This window comes from Bombina bombina, chromosome 4, assembly GCF_027579735.1.
Source record: "Bombina bombina isolate aBomBom1 chromosome 4, aBomBom1.pri, whole genome shotgun sequence".
NCBI classification, from domain to species: domain Eukaryota; kingdom Metazoa; phylum Chordata; class Amphibia; order Anura; family Bombinatoridae; genus Bombina; species Bombina bombina.
In genome coordinates, this window is record NC_069502.1 from 1203571736 (window position 1) to 1203591072 (window position 19337).

Sequence of the window (19337 nt, forward strand, 5' to 3'; positions counted from 1 at the left end):
CACTACAGCGAGAGATCCAATAAAAAATAAATCCTTTAATGTTCCAAAGTTAAAAAAGTAGAAACAGCAATAAACGCTGTGTACACGCACAAAAACAATGACAGGAGGACTAAAGACACACAAATGTCTGACTAGTTTCGCGTCCCCTGAAGACGCTTATTCATAGACCTATGTTTAGAGTGGTGAACTTTCTTCTCTGCTAGATCCTTTGTTGCTCTAGGGACTAATTTACTCAATTATAGAACAAAATGTGAGTATTATGAAGTCGCCTATTTCACAAAACATCAGGTGTAGTGATGTCGCGAACATAAACATTTGGGTTCGCCAACGGCGAACGCAAACTTTCGCAAATGTTCATGAACGGGCGAACCGGGCGAACTGCCATAGACTTCAATAGGCAGGCGAATTTTAAAACCCACAGGGACTCTTTCTGGCCACAATAGTGATGGAAAAGTTGTTTCAAGGGGACTAACACCTGGACTGTGGCATGCCGGAGGGGGATCCATGGCAAAACTCCCATGGAAAATTACATAGTTGATAAAGAGTCTGGTTTTAAGCCATAAAGGGCATAAATCACCTAACATTATAAAATATGAGGAAAAAATTGAAAAAAACACACTATTTCTAACTTTGACCCCCAAAATCTGTTACACATCTACAACCACCAAAACACAACCATGCTAAATAGTTTCTAAATTTTGTCCTGAGTTTAGAAATACCCAATGCTAACATGTTCTTTGCTTTTTTTGCAAGTTATAGGGAAATAAATACAAGTAGCACTTTGCTATTTCAAAACCACTTTTTTTCAAAATGAGCGCTAGTTACATTGGAACCCTGATATCTGTCAGGAATACCTGAATATCCCTTGACATGTATATATTTTTTTAGAAGACATCCCAAAGTATTGATCTAGGCCCATTTTGGTATATTTCATGCCACCATTTCACCGCCAAATGCGATCAAATAAAAAAAAAATTGTTCACTTTTTCACAAACTTTAGGTTTCTCACAGAAATTATTTACAAACAACTTATGCAATTATGGCATAAATGGTTGTAAATGCTTCTCTGGGATCCCCTTTGTTCAGAAATAGCAGACTTATATGGCTTTGGCGTTGCTTTTTGGTAATTAGAAGGCTGCTAAATGCCACTGCGCACCACACGTGTTTTATGCCCAGCAGTGAAGGGGTTAATTAGGGAGCATGTACGGAGCTTGTAGAGTTAATTTTAGCTTAAGTGTAGTGTAGTAGACAACCCAAAGTATTGATCTAGGCCCATTTTGGTATATTTCATGCCACCATTTCACCGCCAAATGCGATCAAATTTAAAAAAAACTAACATTTCTCCAACATTGGTGTGTCCGGTCCACGGCGTCATCCTTACTTGTGGGAATATCTCTTCCCCAACAGGAAATGGCAAAGAGTCCCAGCAAAGCTGGCCATATAGTCCCTCCTAGGCTCCGCCCACCCCAGTCATTCTCTTTGCCGTTGCACAGGCAACATCTCCACGGAGATGGTTAAGAGTTTGTGGTGCTTAGTTGAAGTTTTTTATTCTACTATCAAGAGTTTGTTATTTTAAAATAGTGCTGGTATGTACTATTTACTCTGAAACAGAAAAGGATGAAGAATTCTGTTTGTGAGAGGAAGATGATTTTAGCAGACAGTAACTAAAATCGATTGCTGTTTCCACATAGGACTGTTGAGATGAAGTAACTTCAGTTGGGGGAAACAGTTAGCAGACTTTTCTGCTTAAGGTATGACTAGCCATATTTCTAACAAGACTGTGTAATGCTGGAAGGCTGTCATTTCCCCTCATGGGGACCGGTAAGCCATTTTCTTAGTCTCAAACAGAATAAAGGGCTTAATATGGGCTATAAAACTGGTAGAGACTTTTATGGGCTAAATCGATTGCTTTATTTGGACATTTTATACATGTTTATGCTGATAATTCACACTTATAAACTTGGGGAACGTTTTTTAACGTCAGGCACTATGTTAGACACCTTTTCCAGTCAGGAAGGGCCTTCCCAGTTGTAGGCTGAGCCTCATTTTTGCGCCATTACTGCACAGTTGTTTTTGAGAGCAAGACATGCAGATGCATGTGTGAGGACCTGAAAATAGTTGGAAAAGTTCTTAGAAGGCGTCATTTGGTATCGTATTCCCCTCTGGGCTTGGTAGAGTTGCAGCAAAGGCTGTAGCTGGGACTGTAGAGGGGTTAAAACTGTAACCGGATCCGGTTTCGTTATTTTAAGGGTTAAAGCTCTGAAAATTGGTGTGCAATACTTTTAATGCTTTGAGACACTAGAAAATTTTGAACAATTCCTTCATATTTTTTCACATATTCAGTAATAAAGTGTGCTCTGTTTAAAATTTAAAGAGACAGTAACGGTTTTGATTTAAAACGGTTTTTGTGTTTTACTGACAAGTTTAAGCCTGTTTAACATGTCTGTGCCTTCAGATAAGCTATGTTCTATATGTATGAAAGCCAATGTGTCTCCCCCTTCAAAATTGTGTGATAATTGTGCCATAGCGTCCAAACAAAGTAAGGACAGTACTGCCACAGATAATGAAATTGCCCAAGATGATTCATCAGATGAAGGGAGTAGACATGGTTCTACATCATCTCCTTCTGTGTCTACACCAGTTTTTCCCACGCAGGAGGCCCCTAGTACTTCTAGCGCGCCAATGCTTATTACCATGCAACAATTGACGGCTGTAATGGATAACTCCATAGCAAATATTTTATCCAAAATGCCTGCATATCAGAGAAAGCGTGATTGCTCTGTTTTAAACACTGAAGAGCAGGAGGGCGCTGATGATAATTGTTCTGTCATACTCTCACACCAATCTGAAGGGGCCATGAGGGAGGTTTTGTCAGATGGGGAAATTTCAGATTCAGGAAAAATTTCCCAACAGGCTGAACCTGATGTTGTGACATTTAAATTTAAGTTAGAACATCTCCGCGCACTGCTTAGGGAGGTGTTATCTACTCTGGATGATTGTGACAACTTGGTCATTCCAGAAAAATTATGCAAGATGGACAAGTTCCTAGAGGTTCCGGTGCACCCCGACGCTTTTCCTATACCCAAGCGGGTGGCGGACATAGTGAATAAGGAGTGGGAGAAGCCCGGCATACCTTTTGTTCCCCCTCCTATATTTAAGAAATTATTTCCTATGGTCGACCCCAGAAAGGACTTATGGCAGACAGTCCCTAAGGTCGAGGGGGCAGTTTCTACTCTAAACAAGCGCACTACTATTCCTATCGAGGATAGTTGTGCTTTCACAGATCCTATGGATAAAAAATTGGAAGGTTTGCTTAAAAAGATTTTTGTACAGCAAGGTTACCTTCTACAACCCATTTCGTGCATTGTTCCTGTCACTACAGCAGCGTGGTTCTGGTTCGAGGAACTAGAAAAGTCGCTCAGTAGAGAGACTCCATATGAGGAAGTTATGGACAGAGTTCACGCACTTAAGTTGGCTAACTCTTTTATTTTAGATGCTGCTTTGCAATTAGCTAGATTAGAGGCGAAAAATTCAGGGTTTGCAATTGTGGCGCGCAGAGCGCTTTGGCTAAAGTCTTGGTCAGCGGATGTATCATCCAAGACAAAATTGCTTAACATCCCCTTCAAGGGTAAAACTCTCTTTGGACCAGAATTGAAAGAGATTATCTCAGACATCACTGGGGGAAAGGGTCACGCCCTCCCACAAGATAGGCCTTTCAAGGCCAAGAATAAGTCTAATTTTCGTTCCTTTCGTAATTTCAGGAACGGACCGGGCTCTAATTCTGCATCCTCTAAGCAAGAGGGTAATACCTCACAGTCCAAACCAGCCTGGAAACCGATGCAAGGCTGGAACAAGGGTAAGCAGGCCAAGAAGCCTGCCGCTGCTAACAAAACAGCATGAAGGAGTAGCCCCCGATCCGGGACCGGATCTAGTGGGGGGCAGACTCTCTCTCTTTGCTCAGGCTTGGGCAAGAGATGTTCAGGAAACCTGTATGCAAGAAATAGTTTCTCAGGGTTATCTTCTGGAATTCAAGGAACTACCCCCAAGAGGAAGGTTCCACATGTCTCACTTATCCTCAAACCAAATAAAGAGACAGGCGTTCTTACATTGTGTAGAAGACCTGTTAAAGATGGGAGTGATACACCCCGTTCCAATGACGGAACAAGGAATGGGATTTTACTCAAATCTGTTTGTAGTTCCCAAAAAAGAGGGGACCTTCAGACCAATTCTGGATTTAAAGATCCTAAACAAATTTCTCAGGGTACCATCGTTCAAAATGGAAACCATTCGAACGATTCTACCCACTATCCAGGAAGGTCAATTTATGACTACCGTGGATCTAAAGGATGCGTACCTACATATTCCTATCCACAAAGAACATCCTCAGTTCCTAAGGTTCGCCTTTCTGGACAAACATTACCAGTTTGTGGCCCTCCCATTCGGATTAGCCACTGCTCCAAGGATTTTCACAAAGGTACTCGGGTCCCTTCTAGCAGTTCTAAGACCAAGGGGCATTGCAGTAGTACCATACTTGGACGACATTCTAATACAAGCGTCGTCCCTTTCAAAATCAAAGGCTCATACAGACATCGTTCTGGCCTTTCTCAGATCTCACGGATGGAAGGTGAACATAGAAAAAAGTTGTCTGTCTCCGTCAACCAGAGTTCCCTTCTTGGGAACAATAATAGATTCCTTAGAAATGAAGATCTTTCTGACAGATGTCAGAAAGTCAAAACTTCTAAGCGCTTGTCAAGTTCTTCATTCTGTTCCACGTCCTTCCATAGCTCAGTGCATGGAAGTAGTAGAGTTCATGGTGGCGGCAATGGACATAGTTCCTTTTGCGCGAATTCATCTAAGACCATTACAACTGTGCATGCTGAAACAGTGGAATGGGGATTATACAGACTTGTCTCCAGTGATTCAAGCAGATCAGAAGACCAGAGACTCACTCCGTTGGTGGCTAACCCAGGATCACCTATCCCAGGGAATGAGCTTCCGCAGTCAAAAGTGGATCATCGTCATGACCGACGCCAGCCTAGTGGGCTGGGGCGCGGTCTGGGAATCCCTGAAAGCTCAGGGACTGTGGTCTCGGGAAGAGTCTCTTCTCCCGATAAACATTCTGGAACTAAGAGCAATATTCAATGCTCTCAAGGCTTGGCCTCAGCTAGCAAAGGCCAGATTTATAAGATTCCAATCAGACAACATGACGACTGTTGCGTATCTCAATCATCATGGGGGAACAAGGAGTTCCCTGGCGATGAAAGAAGTGACCAAAATAATACAATCGGCGGAGAATCACTCCTGCCACCTATCTGCGATCCACATTCCAGGTGTGGAAAACTGGGAAGCGGATTATTTGAGTCGTCAGACATTACATCCGGGGGAGTGGGAACTCCACCCGGAGATCTTTGCCCAGTTGACGCAACTATGGGGCATTCCAGACATGGATCTGATGGCGTCTCGTCAGAACTTCAAAGTTCCTTGCTACGGGTCCAGATCCAGGGATCCCAAGGCAACTCTAGTAGATGCACTAGTAGCGCCTTGGACCTTCAACCTAACTTATGTGTTTCCACCGTTTCCTCTCATTCCCAGGCTGGTAGCCAGGATCAAACAGGAGAGGGCCTCGGTGATCTTGATAGCCCCTGCGTGGCCACGCAGGACTTGGTATGCAGACCTGGTGAATATGTCATCGGTTCCACCATGGAAGCTACTTTTGAGACAGGACCTTCTTGTTCAGGGTCCATTCGAACATCCAAATCTGGTCTCCCTCCAGCTGACGGCTTGGAGATTGAACGCTTGATTCTATCAAAGCGTGGGTTTTCAGATTCTGTGATTGATACTCTGGTTCAGGCCAGAAAACCAGTAACTAGAAAGATTTACCATAAGATATGGAAAAGATATATCTGCTAGTGTGAATCCAAGGGATTACCTTGGAATAAGATTAAAATTCCTAAGATTCTTTCCTTTCTGCAAGATGGTTTGGATAAAGGATTATCTGCGAGTTCTCTAAAGGGTCAGATTTCTGCTTTATCTGTCTTACTACACAAACAACTGGCAGCTATGCCAGAAGTTCAAGCATTTGTTCAGGCTCTGGTTAGGATCAAGCCTGTTTACAGACCTTTGACTCCTCCCTGGAGTTTAAATTTAGTTCTTTCAGTTCCTCAAGGGGTTCCGTTTGAACCTCTACATTCCATAGATATTAAGTTGTTATCTTGGAAAGTTTTGTTTTTGGTTGCTATTTCTTCTGCTAGAAGAGTTTCAGAGTTATCTGCTCTGCAGTGTGCTCCGCCCTATCTGGTGTTCCATGCAGATAAGGTGGTTTTGCGTACTAAGCCTGGTTTTCTTCCAAAGGTTGTTTCTAACAAAAATATTAACCAGGAGATAGTTGTACCTTCTTTGTGTCCGAATCCAGTTTCAAAGAAGGAACGTTTGTTACACAATTTGGACGTAGTCCGTGCTCTAAAATTCTATTTAGAAGCTACAAAAGATTTCAGGCAAACATCTTCTCTGTTTGTCGTCTACTCTGGTAAAAGGAGAGGTCAAAAAGCGACTTCTACCTCTCTTTCTTTTTGGCTTAAAAGCATCATCCGATTGGCTTACGAGACTGCCGGACGGAAGCCTCCTGAAAGAATCACAGCTCACTCCACTAGGGCTGTGGCTTCCACATGGGCCTTCAAGAACGAGGCTTCTGTTGATCAGATATGTAAGGCAGCGACTTGGTCTTCACTGCACACTTTTGCCAAATTTTACAAATTTGATACTTTTGCTTCTTCGGAGGCTATTTTTGGGAGAAAGGTTTTGCAAGCCGTGGTGCCTTCCGTTTAGGTGACCTGATTTGCTCCCTCCCTTCATCCGTGTCCTAAAGCTTTGGTATTGGTTCCCACAAGTAAGGATGACGCCGTGGACCGGACACACCAATGTTGGAGAAAACAGAATTTATGCTTACCTGATAAATTACTTTCTCCAACGGTGTGTCCGGTCCACGGCCCGCCCTGGTTTTTTAATCAGGTCTGATGAATTATTTTCTCTAACTACAGTCACCACGGTACCATATGGTTTCTCCTATTTTTTTCCTCCTGTCCGTCGGTCGAATGACTGGGGTGGGTGGAGCCTAGGAGGGACTATATGGCCAGCTTTGCTGGGACTCTTTGCCATTTCCTGTTGGGGAAGAGATATTCCTACAAGTAAGGATGACGCCGTGGACCGGACACACCCTTGGAGAAATCAGGTAAGCATAAATTCAGTTTTTTTCGCAATTTTAGGTTTCTCACTGAAATTATTTACAAACAGCTTGTGCAATTATGGCACAAATGGTTGTAAATGCTTCTCTGGGATCCCCTTTGTTCAGAAATAGCAGACATAAATGAGTTTGGCATTGCTTTCTGGTAATTAGAAGGCCGCTAAATGCTGTTGCGCATCACACGTGTATTATGGCTAGCAGTGAAAGGGTTAATTAGGTAGTTTGTAGGGAGCTTGCAGGGTTAATTTTAGCTTTAGTGTAGAGATCAGCCTCCCACCTGACACATCAGACCCCCTGATCCCTCCCAAACAGCTCCCTTCCCTCCCCCACCCCACAATTGTCCCTGCCATCTTAAGTACTGGCAGAAAGTCTGCCAGTACTAAAATAAAAGGTTTTTAATTTTTTTTTTTTTTAATTTTTTTTAGCATATTTACATATGCTGTGGTGTAGCATCCCCCCTTAGCCCCCAACCTCCCTGATCCCCCCAAAACAGCTCTCTAACCCTCACCATCTGCCTTATTGGCGGCCATCTTGGGTACTGGCAGCTGTCTGCTATTATTTCACAGTCAAAAAAGTGTTGTTTTTTTAAATGTACACTACTGTTACACCAGATATGAGTGGTGGCACTGGGCAAGTGGGCACAGTATACGCTGTGAACCTGACACACACGCTGGCAGGCAGACAACTGCAATTAGATTACACAGGGAAAAAAAAAAAAAGCAGACTGATGTTCTAGCCCTAAAAAGGGCTTTTTGGGGTGCTGTCCTTACAGCAGAGATCAGATGAGTCCTTCAAGACTGTAGTGGACACTGAATACACTAGCCTAGCAATCGATTTCCCTATTAAATCAGCAGCAGCTACACTGTCCCTCCTCTCACTAAGAATGCAGCTTCCAAATGAATCTAAAATGGATGCTGTCCAGGAGGTGGGAGGGTCTGGGAGGGAGGGTCTGCTGCTGATTGGCTGGAATGTGCCTGCTGACTGTGAGGTACAGGGTAAAAGTTTACTCAATGATGACGAATAGGGGGCGGATCGAACATCGCATATGTTCGCCCGCTGCGGCGAACGCGAACATGCTATGTTCGCCGGGAACTATTCGCCGGCGAACTATTCGCAACATCACTAATCAGGTGAAATCTGCATGTGTAGGCAATCACTTCACACTGTAGCCGCCTGCTCACAGTTAGAAGATGATTGTTAGAGTTTGTCAAAACATGGGCGGTGTCATGACACAAGTGTCCCTCCAGGGAAATGAAAAAACCACAGCTCCTGTCTTCTATGGGATATTAATATTCTGTACATGAAATCTTGTTTCTTAAAAAGGGAAGAACACCCCAAAAAGTAGAAAACACTTTTATTTAAATTGCTTTAAATACATAATATAGAATTTGACAGTATAATATGTACATATGCCTAACTACATACACAAGTACAATATATATGGAGCAGCAATTCACTACTATGAGCTAGCTGAGCACATTGGGAGAAACACTGACAAAAGGCATATAAGTGCAGCCACCAATAAGCAGATAGCTCTGAGTAGTGCATTGCCGCTCCTAAGCCTACCTAAGTATGTCCTTCATCAAAAGATACCAAGAAAACAAAGCAAATAAAATAACAGAAGTAAACTGGAAATTTGCTTAAAATTGTATGCTCTTGCCCATATTTATCAAGCTCTGTACGGAGCTTGAAGGGCCGTGTTTCTGGTGAGTCTTCAGACTCGCCAGAAACACAAGTTATGAAACAGCGATCTAAAGACCGCTGCTCCATAACCCTGTCCGCCTGCTCTGAGCAGATGGACAGACATCGCCGGAAATCAACCCGATCGAGTACGATCGGGTTGATTGACACCTCCCTGCTGGCGGCCGATTGGCTGCTGGTGCAATGTTAAATGCGGAAAGCGTATTGCTCTCCGCATTTAGCGAGGTCTTGCGGACCTGATCCACACTGTCGGATCAGGTCCGCAAGACCAATGATAAATAGAGGCCTCTGTTTAAACCATGAAAGAAAAAACTGTTTCTTGTCCCTTTAATTAAATTTCCTAATAAAAAAAATTGTAATACTTTCTATCTTTTATGTTGCCCTCTTTTTTATTTACCTCTAAAAAAATATCAGATCAGTGCAGGAGCTCTTTCATATCTTCCTCTAATTAGCCACAGCAAAGATGAGATATAATTATCCCTAAACTAGGTTAAACACACAGTGTGTTTGTAAGCTATGGAGTTGTATGTGAATGGGATATTTTAGTCTAAACTATGTTCTGGCTATTGTGCTGTAAGATACCATTAGCGGTAACATATGGACACATCCTATGTGAGCTGTTGTTTGTGACAGAGCCGTAGCAAGATGGCAGCTATACCTCTATATGGTGGGTTAACCAACCACATCAATCACTGTGAAAGGGACAATTTATTACATGTGTACACCCCAGCGCTTCCCTTTTTGCAGCAATAACTCTTAACGTTTGGGCACCTTTTGTTATTTTTACAACTGCATTTGGATTAGACAAACCTTGTTGAGGGTGACCAAAAAAAAAAAAAAAATCTTCTGCATTGACGTAACCTTCATTTCAGTATATCTCAAGCTCCTGCTCTGTTTAACCAGAACTGCCCTAACCCCCCATAAAAACGCTTGATGCCCCCCATAAAATTTACTCTCACCACAAACTTGCCCAAATGCAAATACCAAATGGCATGCCTGATTTCATCAGTGACAATAACCCTAACATTTACCTCCCCCTACTGGGAAATCTACCCCCCAGGCACATTTTCCAAATGCCACCATCTTATGTGACTCCCAAACCTGCATGACCCCCTTCCCCATCCAAAATATTTCTATGGGTTGGTTGGCTCCTGTATTTATATAAACAAATCAATGTATTTTTAGATCAGCAGCTTCTACACATTTAATTGATTAAGGAGGAAATGAAGACCTTGATGGGTGCGCATTAACAGTGCACTTACTTTTCTGTTACTCTCTAAGTTACAGTATCCTGTTAAATAAGCATTTCTAAAAGTTATTGGCTTCTAAAAAAAAGTAATGCTTCGGCTTTAATTAAAATAACTTTAATTAAAACTTATTTGCTTCTTACTGCCTGTTATCTATCCTTAATTCTAATAAACTTTTTATTTTATTGCATTTTACAGACAAATTATGAAAGCATAAAATATTCTGTTCATATTGTGTCTCTATAAAAAAAGGATCTTTGTGGAACCTCAGGGTAACATCAATGAGATGACATGGTTAATTCTTACATGAAAATCTTCCTGTAGGGCCTAAAAAAAGATCAAAGTAAAAAATCAAACCCTGGATGACAAAGAGATAAGTTTCGCTATTTTGCCTCCTAAAATGTATAATCATTACTTAATATATTCAAGTTTTAGTTTATCTTCAGAGCAGATACATTTCTCTTTGTATGTTCTTTTGTCTGAACAAGATTCTGTTTAATAATGATTTTACATTAAGAGTCAGTTACACAGAAAATTAAAAGTCTACTAATCGCCTCTTGTTAGCTTTCTCTAAATTCCTTTTTTAACAATTCTAAATCCTAATGAATGAACGATTAATCTCTCCAAATGTTTATTTTATTCTAGTGTAAAGGATTATGCAGAAGTGCATTTTGCATATTCAATCAATAGGTTATGTGGGCACATTGATCCAGGAGTTATGCCAATCACAGCTTGCAATAAATCTTTTGGTTATATTAGGTTTATCTATTAAACTGTCCCAGTTGACAAACTGGATCATAATTGCTAGAATAAAACTGCACCAGATTTAGCAGTGGATGATCTACAGATTTTGTATGTTTGGTTGTGTCTTATAATGAAGGAATTAGTTCCCACAATAGATAACGACTATTATACAATAACTATTATCAGTCATTCTTGTCCGTATGCCAAAGGCTTTTTGTAGCACACGGTCATCACCTATTGGAAGAGAAATAACCTCACACCACACATTACGTGCGCGATCCGATATACGGCGTAGTTTTCGACGCAAGCAAGGGAACCCGCGCCGCCCATAATTTCACCTCGCAACTCGACCTATCCAATATACTGCGCCGTCAGATGCTAAACTGGCGTAAGTATGAAAAACCAGCGATCAACTAAAATGTGCGCAAATACACATTTTAGTCGTCGCAAGTACTTACGCCAGTATTTTGTTCACGTAAAATCTCAATAAAGAGTAGTTTGATGCAAATTAGGCTACAATTCGTAAAAAATAACCACCGGTTCTAAAAGATGCGCCACGTAATTACGCGATTCAAAATTCATACATAAACCCATGCGCAGCCGCCATTTTCTTTAGTGTGTTTGGTTGGTTTTTGGAGCTACAGCACACTATAGTGAGTTCAGTTATTTAGTAAGAGCAGTGAGAGAGGTGCAATTCATAAAAGCTAGTTAGGTCGGATTTTTGTTTGGGTAAGCCTGTACATTTACTTACACTTTTTTTGTTACATATTGCATACATATTGCATACATACATATACAAAATACACAACACTTTTTTTTCTAACACCTCATACATTTTATTTATCTTTTACAGTTTGATAGGCTGAGTGTTTGGTAGTGATTGTGTGTGATTGAAGTTGGAGTGAGTGTGAGTGTGTGAGAGTGTGTAGTGTGAGGATGGCAGGGAGAGGGAGGGCGAGGGGAGGAGGGGAGAGGAGTTGCAGGGAGAGGATTCTTGTAGTGGACAGGAGAAGCAGCAGGGTCCCCATCAGGGAGTAAGTGGAGTTTGGAGAGGGAGAGCCAGAAGGGATAATGGGAGTGGGGTTGCCCCGAGACCAGGCACACTCAGAAGAGGGACAGAGGGTGCACATGGGGACAGAAGGGGGGAGGAGGGAGAGGATAGGGAGGAACCCACACCAGGAACATCCCAGGGAGGAAGCCAGGCGGCCACAGACGATCAGCGCATGAGATGTCTGTACTTCGCGTTCAATGAAAATGTTGCGCTAGTCCAGGCCATCCTGGAGAACCACAGTGCCCTCTTTGGCCAGGAGAAGGGCAAAGGAGTTGGCCGAAGGCGTAAGGCAGCATGGTTGTTGGTCAAGGATGCTGTAAACAGCGTGGCCCCGCAGAGGAGGACTGTCGAGGGCCTTAAAAAAAGATGGAATGATTGCAAAAGGCGGATGAAGGAGAAAATGGGCCAAGAAGCCATGCACCAGAGGGGAACAGGCGGTGGTACACCCCAGGAAACTGAATACAACAAATGGCAGGAGATGGTACGCAGGTCCCTGAGTATCACAGCAGTCCATGGACTTCCAGGGGCTCGTGGCTCAGGGACTGCAACATCAGCACAGCATGCTGGTGAGTAACATCCCACACACCAGTATTATATGTATTTGAGATATAACATCCTTTAATGTCACACATTCATGTACACAATGAGGAGCATGGTATTTGGCCTACTAACAATAACATCTACAATTAGATTTCACATTAAAGGGACATTAAACCAAAGCTTTTTATGTCATTATTCAGATAGAGAATACAGTTTTAAACATCCCAATTTACTTCTATTATCTAATTTGCTTCATTATTTTGTTATTCTTTGTTTATTAAATATCAATGCACATGGGTGAGCCAATCACATGAGGCATTGATGTGCAGCCACCAATCAGCAGCTTCCGAGCCTATCTAGATATGCTTTTCAGCTAAGAATATCAAGAGAATGAAGCAAATTAGGTAATGGAAGTAAATTACAAAGTTGTTTACAATTGCATGCTCTAGCTGAATTATGAAAGAATAAAATGGGTTTAATGTGCATTTAATGCTACTTAACACATTGAAATTCATGATTGAGGTGGAATAGTGATATACTAACATGTCTCAGAGTAACACAGGCCACAAGCCACATGTAGCGTTTTCAGTAAATGGACACTATAGCCATCGCAATACTTTTAGCTCAAGAAAGCACGTTCTGTGCCTACATCAGGCTAAAGGAAATTGTGTGACCATAGTGTCACTTAAAGAACACATTTTCTCCATTACTGACATGTACACATAACTATTATATGAAACACATACATGTATACTTTGCATATTAAAATCCCTCATATCACAAATCACAATGTGCACATGCGTGTTATAGAGTTTGACATGAGAATGAGTATAGGCCCTAGCATGTATCAATGTACATTGTATGCCCACATGGACATATATATGATTGTACTAATCCCTCTCATCATTTGACTCCTCCACAGAACCTCCTGTCACCAGGGTGCAAACAGGCATGCATCCACCTCCACTACCAGTCCAAAGAATGCATCCACCTCCACCACCAGTCCGAGGAATGCATCCACCTCCACCACCAGTCCAAGCAATGCATCCACCTCCACCACCAGTCCAAAGAATGCAGCAACAAGGACAGTATGCTAACAGGCATGAGCTGGGTTGGATTGCCTCTGTTGAAGACCCAGACGTGATGCCACCAACATTGTCAGACGAGCCCTGGCAAGATACCTGGCCGGAGGATTATTCTTTTGGCTTTGAGGGGGAGCCAATCAGCCCCAAAGGGTACATGTCTTTACCCCCCCCCCCCCTCAATATCAGGCCAGTCAGGGCTTTTATGCACAGGACATGCAAACTGGACAGGCTGAGTGGGCGCACACTAGCCGTCAATGGGACTACCAGTTCACCCGGAGAGCTCCACCATCCTCTTCCCTTGGAAAAGCTTCACCATCTGAAGAGGAGCATATAGCTGTAGTTGTCCCTGATGCAGCACCAGCTATAGTTGTCCCTGATGCAGCACCAGCTGTAGTTGTCCCTGATGCAGCAGCAGCTGAGGATGTCCATGATGCACCAGCAGCTAGAGCTGAACCTGCGCCTAGAATCCCTGCTGGTCAACAGCCTGTAGATCCTCTGTATTCTCCCATGGGCAACAAATACATTTCCCTCCAGAGGAGGCTGATAGCAAGCTGCAAGAGAAGACAAAGAGACCAACACAGGTTTCACAGGAGCCAACAGAGTTTACTCCAGTGTACCATCGAGCTGCAACGGGACATGGCAGCATCCTTAAATGGAATAGTGCAAAACCAGTCTCAGATGCTGAGAGTTATTTCTGATATGCAGATTGACAACAGATGGCGGGAACAAAACCAACTGTTGGGTGTGGGGATGCCAGTAAAATGCCTACTGTCAGTAGACTTTATTTGTTGGCTGGAGTGCTTATGCATAAGACAATGGTTTTGAACACTATTAGTTAAAAAAAGGAATTTTAACTCGCTGCAGGATGCATTTTGATGGCACTTCCTTCTCCCCAGGGAGAAGGAAATGCTATAAAAATGCGTCCTGCAGCGAGTTAAAATTCCTTTTTTTAACTAATAGTGTTCCACATCACATAGTTGTGTATGAAGGGTACTAATAGTTATATTCACTTATAAGATGTAAATCAAGGTTTCTCACATCCAATAGAAATTGACACATGTGCAGGGATAGGTACGAGCCAAGGCTGTGGCGGACATTTTCTAAGGTAAAGACCTTTAGTGAAGGACACCTTGCCTATCCCTGCACATGGATATATACAGGTATACCCCGCTCATACAGCGGGTTAGGGACCAGAGACCCGCTGTAAAGTGAAAACCGCCTTAAAGTGAGACAAGGCAGTTCTAGCTTTCTTTTCAGTGTTTAAAATCTTAAACATGTTTGAACTAACACATACCTGTATTAGGGGTGCTATAGTGCTATGTTTAGTTTAACACTCACACAGCACAGTATTCAATTAGTATTCAATAAATACTGTACCTGTAAAATAGTGACAATAACTGAAGTAAAATTTGCCAGACTATAGCACTGAGACACAGATTGCATTGTAATGCTGTAAACAGAGTGAACTGCGCATAACAAAATGGTGCTAGACACTTTTCTCGCAATCTCACGAAGATTACAGCACTGTTTCAAAATCCTTGGAGGTTGAACTTCAGCTCCACAAAGCGCTGTATTAGCGTATAGCTGTATATCTAAATAATAATGTTTTTACAGAAGGTGTGAACATAAGGTATAAACATCCATTTTCATTCTTCTTAATGTCAATAAATCATAGTGACCAAAACATGAATTAAACTAATTATATATTTTCAGTAATTAGGGTGGTTAAGGGAATGGGGGTGGGATGTAGTAGTTTCACTTACATGCAGTGGAAATCCGCAGTATGTAATTCGATGACCAGCTGCAGCAGGGGCAGCACCATCACCATGGACCTCAGCAGCAACTATAGAATCAGCATGTGTAGACAGAACAACAGGGGATTGTAGGGCTTCCAGCACCCCTTGTGCCCCATGAGGACCCCTTGTGCCCCATGATTGACCACTTGTGCCCCATGATTGACCCCTTGTGCCCCATGATGCACCCCTTGTGCCCCATGAGGACCCCTTGTGCCCCATGATTGACCCCTTGTGCCCCATGATTGACCCCTTGTGCCCCATGATGCATCCTTGTGCCCCATGATGCACCCTTGTGCCCAATGATGCTGCCTCTCTATGGAAAGCAGGAAAACATTGTGGCTAATGAGGATGTGCTTTGGCGGGTTTTTAGGCTTCCTGTTGAGAGGTTGTGCTGTTTGTGATTGGTTTGACAAACTTGCAGGGGCAGGAATAATAAATGCTTTGAAGAGGTTAACTATTTGTGATCAGGCTGCTGATATGTATGTTGTTAAGCATGCATTTGTTAGGCCTTTAGAGAGTTACGTGGGTTTCTAAGTCAGTGCAAGGGTTGCTGCGCCTGCAATTTGTGGCGAGATGAGAATGGAGTAGATTTTCTGAATTCTGCGTGCGTAAGTCCTTACGCCGTATATTGGATACCAAACTGCGCGTGTCTTGTATGTCAGTCTATGGGTCAAAAAAATATGGGCGAAGGCTGAAATATACGCGCGTAACTTCTGTTACGCCATATATGGGATACCAAACCCACGCAAAATTTGGCGTTGCCGGCTTTTGCGGGCGGCGCTGCATATCGGATTGGGCCCTACATTGTGCTTACATTGTATATTTATTATAAGTAACATATTAAGTATAGTAATAATGAATATGAGAGTGTTTTATTTATTTTTATAGAAATGTGCAGATGGTAAACTAAGACTACTTATCTGTGTTTATGGAATGAAACTAGGAATCACCTACGGCATCAGCCACAAATACATTTTGTCAGATACTTTAATTTTGACTTTAAATCGACAGTAAAGTCAAAATTAAACTTATATGAACTGGATAGAGTATACAACAACTTTCCAATTCACTTCTATTATCAATTTTGTTTACTTCTCTTTGTATCCTTTGTTAAAGAGTAATCCTGGCTGAGCTCAGGAGCGTGCACGTGTCTTTAGCCATCTGGCAGCAGTGTTTGCAACATCACACACACACAGACATATAAATATATATACAGAATATATATATATATATATATATATATATATATATATATATATATATATATATTACTACTACTACTACTCCCAGCCCCATGTCTGCTCGAATTTGACCACTCTTTCAAAAGTGTCAGAAATAGGCTTGCTGGAGACACAGGCCTCTAGTTAACAATGTCTGTCGGACCTGATCCGACAGTGCGGATCAGGTCCGACAGACATCGCTGAATACGGCGAGCAATACGCTCGCCGTATTCAGCATTGCACCAGCAGCTCACAAGAGCTGCTGGTGCAACGCCGCCCCCTGCAGACTCGCGGCCAATAGGCCGCCAGCAGGGGGGTGTCAATCAACCCGATCATACTTGATCGGGTTGATTTCCGGCGATGTCTGTCCGCCTGCTCAGAGCAGGCGGACAGGTTATGGAGCAGCGGTCTTTGTGACCGCTGCTTCATAACTGCTGTTTCTGGCGAGCCTGTAGGCTCACCAGAAACACGGGGCATCAAGCTCCATTCGGAGCTTGATACATATGCCCCACAGCATTCGTAACTGGCAACTTGGCAATGCAGTAAAGAAAAAAGAACAGCAGGCAGCAGCAGAAAAAGAGACTGTCTTCTCCATACTGTGACAGCCCAACCCCCACTCTGTCAGCGTGCAATATTTTGCCTGTGGCTGCCCTGCCCTTCCCTACATGAGTTAAGTGAGACTCAGCTGGGTCAGCCCCCTCCAGTCCTCAGGCTCTGCTCCACACTGACTGATCACAATCAACTCCTACTCCACTTCTCGTAGCTTGCTAAGAAAGAGACAGGAAGGCGGGCGGCTGGTCATAAACGTCACGTGACATGGCAAAAAGCCGGTCACGTGACCGCCGCACTATCAAAATTTAAAAAAAAAATTTCAATCCTGGGCAGTGGGCACATATTCAGACAGTGCAACAGAGAAGTGCCGCCCCCCAAAATCTGCCGCAATAGGCACCGCCCTTGTTGGCCTATGTATTAACACGCCCCTGCGCTATACCCTTTGTGGATACACAGCAGTGCTGATATTTCCTATATTGGTTACAATTAAAACAGCCCCCGATTGAAGGGGCTTAGCCGTTATTTATTTTCAGCCTGCTGTATTACGTATCTTAGATATCCTATCGATATAAGCTGTGATTTTGATGGATTATTCAAGTTTAAGTGTTTTTATATAATCTTGCCGGCATGAATGGTTTTGTGTACTAATAAAGATATGGGGGCCGATTTACTAAAGTGCGGACGGACATGATACGATGTAGCATATTAAGTCCGCCACAAATTGATAAATGCCGACAGCATACGCTGTTGGCATTTATCATTGCACAAGCAGTTCTTGTGAACTGCTTGTGCAATGCTGCCCCCTGCAGATTTGCGGCCAGTCAGCAAGGGGTGTCAATCAGCCCGATCATATAGGATCGGGTGGATTGAAGACTGCAGACTCAGAGACAGTGGACAAGTTATGGAGCAGCAGTCTTTAGAACGCTGCTTCATAAATACTGTTTCCGGCGAGCCTGAAGGCTCGCGCAGAAACAGGGGCATAATAATTCAGCCCCGTGGTATGAATGTGTTTTACTAAATAGCAATATATTTTTCTAATGTATATACTCTTGGAACAGTTACTTTTAATCCTTTAACCCAGGGTGAGCTATCCTTTTTTTTAGTTGTATGCTCTTTTTACAATGATATAATTATTGTACTGTCAATGTTTCTCTATGGAGATTTCATGGCTATGTGGTGTATTTTATACATCTATTTGCAATTTGTGAGGCTGAAACATCTGAACTCAATAATTAAAAGGGGTATACACATACTTTGGGTCATAAAGAGTATGTTTTACCCCTTAACGACCAAGGACGTGCTAGGAACGTCCTACAAAAAAATACCCTTAACAACCAAAGACGTTCCTGGCACGTCCTCTGGTGTTTGAAGCTCTGGAAGCGATCGTGATCGCTTCCAGACGCTTTTAAGGTATTGCAGTGATGCCTCGATATTGAGGCATCACTGCAATACCTTTTTTACCCACTGATACCCACTCCGTGGCCCTCTCTGCATCGGCTGTTGGTGGGTGGGAACAGCTGCAGGGAGGCGAGTGGGTGGCTCATCGCTGGCAGATATACAACAGAGTGGGCGGGATAGCGCACAAGGCCGGGATTGTGCATAGGGGAGGGGGCGGGAGCGTGCACAGGGGCAGGAACGGGTGGGACCGCTACACTATGGTACAATATTATACAATAATATGCAGGGAGAGGGTAATCTGAGCGCAGGAGCCACTCAAACAGTATTGTTATGATGTCTCGTTGTTGAGGCACCCTGCAATACTTTTCCTGACTGCTGGGCTCCATTTTGATCGCTCCCACAGAGCAATCACTTCTGGTTTGACTCCACTTGGAGACCAGCAGTCAGGCAGAGCATCAGAAGCCATCTGGCAGGCTTCTGATGCTCTGTAAGTGTGCTAAATGCCTTGGTGGGTCGAGGCACTTAGTAAAATCACATACATACATATAAATAATAAAAAAAAAACATTTATTTTTAATAAAAAAAAGCCCCATATAGCCCCCCTCCCCCATGTGGCTTCAAATATGGTGATGCCCAGTGCATCATGGGGCTTCTGGGGGTGTCCCTAGCCTGCCTCATCATATGGGGCAGACTGGGGTCATCCAATCTGAGCTTGCTCTATAATTTAATTTATAATAACAAAATATCCCATTTGTCTGATCAT